The following is a 7,858-nucleotide window of genomic DNA, read 5'->3' on the forward strand; positions in this document are numbered from 1 at the left end:
GAATTCAGCTAAGCAGCTAAGCAATATTAGCAATTCACTCTTTCATGAAACAATTTAACAATCCAATCGCTGACAGGCAAGATCTCTTAGCGAACGAGAAAACGACTCCTTTGTCTCGACTCTTGGACTGCATGTCTGCTTGCGTGCTCTCACTGATATGAATAATCATGGTATTATAATAATCTAAAATGACGCTTTTTTTGCTATTATACTTCTGAACAGTGTTGTAACTTTATCAATTTTGTCGCTAGATTTAGCGACTTTCTCGCTTTGTTGTCTCTGTAGCGACAAATGTTTTTTGTTGAGTGATCAATGACATTTTTCAGCGAGACGACAGGAAAATTAGTGACATCTTAGCAACACTAAATTTAAGAAACATGCTTCAAAATGGCTGCTATAGGACGGATGGTATCAAAGCAAGGGGCCAACATATGACGTACGTTTTGCGGGCTCGGTAACCATGAAGAAGCAATGGTTGCCTTAGCTTCGGTGGTGCTCACGAGCTGCTTGTGTCTCATGCACAACGCGGTAGTCTTGCGAGGCTTACATGACGTGCTAGCGACGACAGGCGTACACATAATTGTGGCTGGGCTCGTTCGCGGTAATATGAAGGCACCGATTGTGCTTCTCGCAACGTTCGGACAAATCAATAGTGCACGAAAATTCCAAATGGATCACGGAGAAGACGCCTATCAGTTGACCTACGACGAATGATCTGGAGAGGGAGCATTGCGTCTAGAACGTTACACGGGCTCTCCGAATCGGAAGTAAACCTACATAAAGATCAAGCAAGTGTTATCGTCGTGTTAAACACATTCGGTCAAGCGCGTTTCAAAGAATTTTGTTCGGCTTTCACAAGTGCCGGGAATTACAAAATCAGAAGGAATAATGCGGTACAAGGAGCCCTAACTTTTCGGCCTTGGAAAATCAGGTCACCTTTGTTGTTTTTTTGATCATCCCTTATTTTTAACCACAGAGTTTGAATAAAAAACTCAAAATTTTACCTTGCTCGTTACCCTTTTTACTCGTTTTCCAGATAGAGTAGAAAATCAGAAGCCCTGCACACCTGCTGATACATTTACTGTTTATTCCTCACTTGCGCGGAAGCTACATGTATAAAGTGCTACCGTAGGTGATTTTCGCCCCGTTAGCATATGTTATAGTTAACCAAAATTCCTACGTTATTTAAAATTTACTGGAGAGTTGTCACGACAACTTTAGCTATCTCAAAGCAAAATGTATCAACTTATTTAAGGCGAGGGCATGAAGTGGCTCGTTTCAACGGCTCATACCTCCTTAAGGCGGCGCCTATTCGAGTAGTGCAAAAATTATCATCAGCAGCAATGGCTCATACCCCAGTAAGTAAGCAAAATTTCAACGGCTCACACATTCATCGGAAACACGCACGAAACACACAGAGGAGCATACGTTTAAATAAAGAACAAGCTCAAAACAAGCATCCGAACCATCCATAACGCATTGCCTACCCCCCTGGGAAGTACGCTACGGCCGAGGATGCTCTCCAAACGAGAAACGATGTGCGACCTGCGAAGAAGCGGGAGCACGGCGTTCGACAGCGAGTGCTGCTTTTCCGTGCAGAGAGGATGCAACGTGAAGTCGAAGAGAAACGTCGTTGGAGCGAGTCGGACCCCCCTAATTCGTGAGTGCGAAGCCCCAACTAAGCGTAGAAAACGAGCCGAAGACGCCGAACTACGAAAGCAGCAACGCGACGATGCGAGAAGGCAGCGTAGACAGGAGACCGAAGCACGCAGACGACGGCTTGCCGCAGGTGTACTTCGCACTACGGCTCGTTACGTCTTTCAAGAAGTCTGACCCCTTCAATCGTATTACTTATTGCATTACGAAGTGTGCAGAAGGCTTTCACGTGTTAGAGGAATGTAACAGGCCGCCGAACTTTTTGTCTCAGTTAAGTTATATGCAACGAAAAAGAAGTGGCACCACTGCTCGCAATATTGTCATGCATTGATATCTGTTGCTACCTATATGCGTAATGTAGTCTTGCTTCCTTTTAACAGTCCAGATGATTGCAGCGTGAGCTGCAATTAGGTGTTCATGTATGTTTATGTACACCCAGTGTATGACCTCCAGATATAAACTCTGTGTAAAAGCGTAAAACAAACGTTCTGATTTATTATGTGCATACGTGTGGAAAATCACCAATTGAGATAAGGACAACGTGACTTTGTTTTTTTTCTTACCCTGCATGAGCCCGTACTAAACACGTAGGCCAGTATTAAGTGGTTTTATACCTGTCGAGTCAATTAGGAGTCCTGCAATCCAGTATGATTTTAAAGGAGCTACTGGGTAAATAATTGATGCCTATTGAACAAAGGTGTCTTGAAGGAACATGTAATGAGATAATCGTTGTTTTTTTTTCAGATGCTAGAAGAAAGGCTTGAGGAGATAGAAATACCTCTACGGAAGATCATTCAGCGACTTTCCAAAAACCAATAGTGGTTTTGTTTAATGAATATGTGTTTGATGTTGTGGGAGTAATGCTAAAATATTGAAAATCATATTCACTAAATAATTTTGTGTCAACAAAGAGTAAGAAACTAGAAAAAAGCAAAAATAAAATAAATAAATGGAAATGTGACACAGGTAGGTCCTTTTATTAAAGATTCAGAGGTGTGAAATTGTTTGTTGTCGAAAGATTTTCAAAATTTGTAAGCAATTATTCCGCAATTGAATTATCCGCAGACGTACTCGTGAATGAAATCACCAAGTTTACGCTACATTTGCGTTTAAGTGCCCAGAATCCAAATGCCTTTGCGTATTTACCCATGTGAATTTCACTGAGGGTCATATCTTTCTGTTCTTTTATATAGTGTTACTGCCAGGTGACGTACCATCTTGATCACACCTAATATCGCCATAACAGCTCGTGGTCGCGCCCTGTCTTGGGTGGCCAGTAATTGTGGCATCACCTGCCGCGTTTGTTTGTTTCGTTTACCTTTCAGCTTTTTTAATGTAACTGCGCCTAATTGAGGCTAGAAGAAACAGTTGAGAAAATATTGACCGGCGTAGGCAGGTCGTGTTTTTATTGTTATTGTACTAGTTATTAGTAATATAAGTAGTAGTTAGTAGTAGTAGTATTAGAGTAGTAATGGCAGTAGTTATACTACTACTGCTACTATTAGTATCTTTTTTCTTTTTGCATTCACAAACAAACAAAAAGGACAGCTGGAGAAGGCGCTTTATACGCCTAACCCAGATTGCTACCCCCATTGTTCCCAACAGCTATGGATAGAGAGGAGCCCATCAATGCATTTTTTTCCCTTTCGCCGTGCCCCAATAGCTAGACGTGGCTTTTAATTACCGACCAAGGCAAAACACCACTGCAAAGGACAAGGATAAAGTCAGGCATAGAAGAGTAGGCCGTAGAAACTTTATGTCGATGCTTATTAGGCTTCTTTCCAAAGTCTTAGTCCTAGCAGCGACGATCCTTGAGGGAAAACACCGAAAGCTTAGAGGTTCCTGCAATATTACCTTGAAGATTATCTGGGGCCATTGTTTACGCGAGTTTCCCGACAGGTGCATCGCCATCACCGGAATGACTCTCACGCAAGGTTTTTCTATAACGTGACGAGGCCTAAAGTATCGTCATGGTTGTTCAGATAAACTTTTCTTAACAAATTCATCGGTAGTTTTGATTGACTCGTCTGACGTCTTTCAATAATCTTCGCCCACATATCGTAAAGCAAGCAAGGTAAGAAAACATGAGAGTACGATTGGAACATACTTGCAGTTCGCGCATACTTCGTCGTATTTTTTGCAACTTGACCTGCCCGCCCGTTCTTTAATGTTTCGGTATTTGCAGAAGGGAGGAAAAGGTTTTATGCTGTAATAATAATAAAATCAAATTTTGTATCTATTAACAGAGGCAAATAACCTTCAATATACATGGTGTTACAGTAGGGTCAACCATTGTGACCGACAGACGCACGTTAGCCCGACACGTCTTGAACATCTCCTGGTTCTCCAAGATGACATTCGGAATAACCGGAATTGCGGCATTTTCTTGCCATTCTCTTCCGTATTTGTGCGATACTTGCCCAGTGACAACGGAATCGGGGTTCACTTATCAGGTAATTTTTTCGAGTGAGTTCCCGTTTTGTCAATTTAGTCTTAAAGAATTCGCGCCATTTTGGGGCTTATCTTGCGCCACAACAATAATCGTCATCTGCATTGCTTGCGTTTCCTTTGTTAAAAACAATGCACTCTCTACGTTCCTATCAAAGAATGCTACGTCACACTGATGAGCGCATATCTTTGATGTCCGGGAAGTACCGGACGCTCAGGGGTAAGAAAAAGAAATCTCCGCAAAACAGATTACGATTATTGTTGTGGGACAAGATAAGCCTCAAAGGGTGTGAATTTTTTTAAGAGTGAAGAGCGCAGACATTCGAAAGATGCGCCACCTTCGCCCTAAGCTTGTGCACTTGCTGCGAGTTGCGAAAGTGAAATGTGCGGACTTTTGCTTAGTGAAATGTGCGTTTGCCTAGGTACAACGTATAGGAAGATGCGATTTACTCCGTTCGTTCTTAGTCGACGGGCAATGATTTCCTGTCTCTCTTGAACTATTCTGAGGCTCTGATGTCTTCTCATGATACAGCGTCAATTTTTGAAGGCGACTCACAGGAGGAACTAGAAGATGCTTTAAATGATGAGTTTACTGATTTTCAGAGATCATTTACCTCTAATCAGCTTACTATGAATGAAAAGAAAACAAAGTATGGGCATCTGGCATTCTAAGAACTAAGTAGCAGATTACTACAATTTTCGACAAAGTCCGGATAATAGAATTTTGGAATAAAATGAACTCTTTCAAATATCTAGGCACACTTTTGAACCTTATAGGAATTGTGGTGCTCAAACTGACAATATGTACAATCTATAATATAAAATATAATATCTACAAGACCACACAATAGTAGCGATTATTCTGTGAGAAGGTTGAATATAAGTCCTGTCACAATAAATAATCTGCAGTACGTAACATATTTTGGTAGCTAGTACCCAGTTATTAGCCGCTGCACAACCGAACACAGAAAAGTGGTGAGGAGTATCCGCATGGCGTTGCCGTACCCGTAAACGTTCTCGACAGAAACGTGCACTAAAGTTGTATGCATCAAAAGGAACACGAAGTTATTTAGATGGTACGCTTGATCATCGCATACCTCAGAATAAGCAAAACCGAGAACCTGAGTGTTCTGACCAACTTATCTGGGCACCAGAAGCCATACAACATTTTTCTGTCAACGAAAGAACTTTGTCAATGGTCGGTTTGTGTGAGCAGAAAAAGGGACGTTCACCTGCGTAAGCCAACAGTTTGCGTTCGTTGCCCAGAATAGTTAATTCATGAATGTTACAGCACTTTAGAATCCTCATATACAATTAGTCTAAATAAAGAGTAAATATAAGTGGTGATAACAAAAATAAATGTGGCTGGCTTTAAAACGTTACGATTAACAATGATACCCGTAGAACAGATAGTTTAGCCCACACGAACACCTTTGTAAACAATGGATCCAAGAATAGCGTATTCGAAAAGCTCGAAAAGCGAATTGCGGTTCACGTGAATAAGGCATTTTGCTAAATCTACATGAAGCAGTAAAAGCGCTTACGGAGGGACGAGCAATACTGAATAGCTGTCCGGATTAGGTTAATTTGGTTTGTGTGAAAGGGTCTTTCAGTCCGCACGTCTGGAGAGGTCCAATAGCAACGACAGTGCATACAGGAGTCGATCAGACAAGACGTCTTTATAAATTTGTAGTCTACGATTCCCAGTGTAATGGGTCTATAGCCTTCTACAGATCGTTACTTTTCTTTTTGCCTACTTATAGGGAATAAAATAATATTTCTTGGTACAGGATCGTGTTAGGCAGTTTTCATCCAAACTAGCAGGAATATATTTAGAGGAGTGTGTAATACCGATTTAGGCGCTTTATAAAATTCTCCTGACATTCTATCAGGATCTGATGTTTTGGAAAGTGGTAACTGATCAATGGCAAGTTAGATTTCTTGCTGGGGAAATGGTCCACTAAAAGCAGAATAATCATCCTCTGAGAGACAATCCACTAGAGAGACGAAATGTTTCAAAACATCAAAATTTGTCGTGTTAATAGAGTTGAAGAGCGTTACATAATAATTTTTGAAGTTCCGTTGTATAAATCTTTTGAGTTTTTGTCAAACGCAAAGCTTCTGGCCCAGCTGGGCATACACAAGACCCTGGAAGAAATTGCCGAAGCTCAACGCATCTCGAAGCTCCAACGCCTGTCGACCACCACGACGGGAAGGTACATTATGAACAAGCTCGGCATAACGTACCGCAACCAGCACGGCCAGAAAATGCAAATCCCCAACAAAATCAGGGACATCGTTATGGTGGCAAACATGCCAAGAAACGTGCACCCCGATTACAACCGAGGCAGAAGAAAGGCAAGAGCCGAGGCTCTGCTCCGTCCATTCGGCAGGGAGAGAAACGCGCGCTTTGTCCACGCTGTCGAATATCCAAACGGCCGAAAATACACCGCAGTAGTCATAGACACAAACTCCAAAAACAGAATCGCATGGAGTGTATACACCAAAGACTCGGAAATAGCGGAGGAAGTAGCGATCGTGCTGGCCCCCATAGAACAGGACTGCAAAGTTGTACTAAGCGACTCGCAAACGGCAGTAAAGAATCACGCCAAAGGTAGAATTTCCAAGAAACCCCTGTTCATTCTGGTCAAATCGGGCCGATCCAAACCGCGAGAACGAGGATCATATGGTTCTCCGCACACGTCACCACGGAAGGCGACGCGCTGCCGAACCTAAACGAGACGGTGCACCGGACGGCGCGAGACGTGACCTGCCGCGCCGAACAGGGCAACGCCTCCCGCACGATAGCGAACACTCATCGCGCATAACGGGACAGGCTCACCAGATACCAGATACAACCAGTGCATATCTAAACGCCAGAAGGATATACCCACCGCGGAGTCCCAAATTGAACAGGAGGCAGGCCGTCGCCTGGAGACAGCTCCCGACGAACACCTTCCCTAATTCATTCTGTCTGAAACGTGGCTTCCCAGATAACCATCAGGACGACACGTGAAAATTGTGCCAGGAATGACCAGCAACACTCAAATACATGCTGTGGGAGTGCAGTGTAGTTATAGGAAGGATTTCAGTTGCTCCGGAGACGCTGTCGTCGAGCTGGGCCGCCGCTCTGCGCAGCTGAGACCTCGGAATCCAGATGTGGGCAGTCCAGCAAGCACATGAGGCGGCGTTGAGGCAGGGCCTTGACCTTCTCCCGCGGGAGACCTGAGCCCGGGTCGCGTTAAACCTTGCCGGACATACAAGAAAGTTGTATTCATCCATCCGCTGACAAACGCACTATTAGAATATATGTTTCCGATATGCTTGAAATTTGATTGAGTGGAGAGAGAGCTTGCTCTTTTGTACTCGGCTAGGGACAAACGGAGCTCAGCGTGTCTTTCTCCCTAGTACATCGGCACAGTCCCCACAAATTTTTGTACGGTACTCAAGCCTGCGCACAAGGGACAGGTTAATACGGCGTATCTCCCGCGTATCTGCGCCCTTAACAAAACGGAAATACGCATTTTGTGAGCGGTTGGTCAGTTTCTGGAAGAATGTTAGGTTAGGTTCACGTCGACGTACTATCAACAAACCTCTTGTGGAAGCAAGAAAGCGGACACCGAGTGGCAGAAAGCGCTCGGCGAAAGTTGTCCATGCTCTAACAAAAACGATTACATAGAGGTTTTAGGAACGTGATACCGCCTAAGTGGACAGCTGGACCTCATGCAGTGCGGACTCACTGAACAAGCAATGT

Source organism: Dermacentor variabilis, chromosome 11, assembly GCF_050947875.1.
Source record: "Dermacentor variabilis isolate Ectoservices chromosome 11, ASM5094787v1, whole genome shotgun sequence".
Classification (NCBI taxonomy): Eukaryota; Metazoa; Arthropoda; class Arachnida; order Ixodida; family Ixodidae; genus Dermacentor; species Dermacentor variabilis.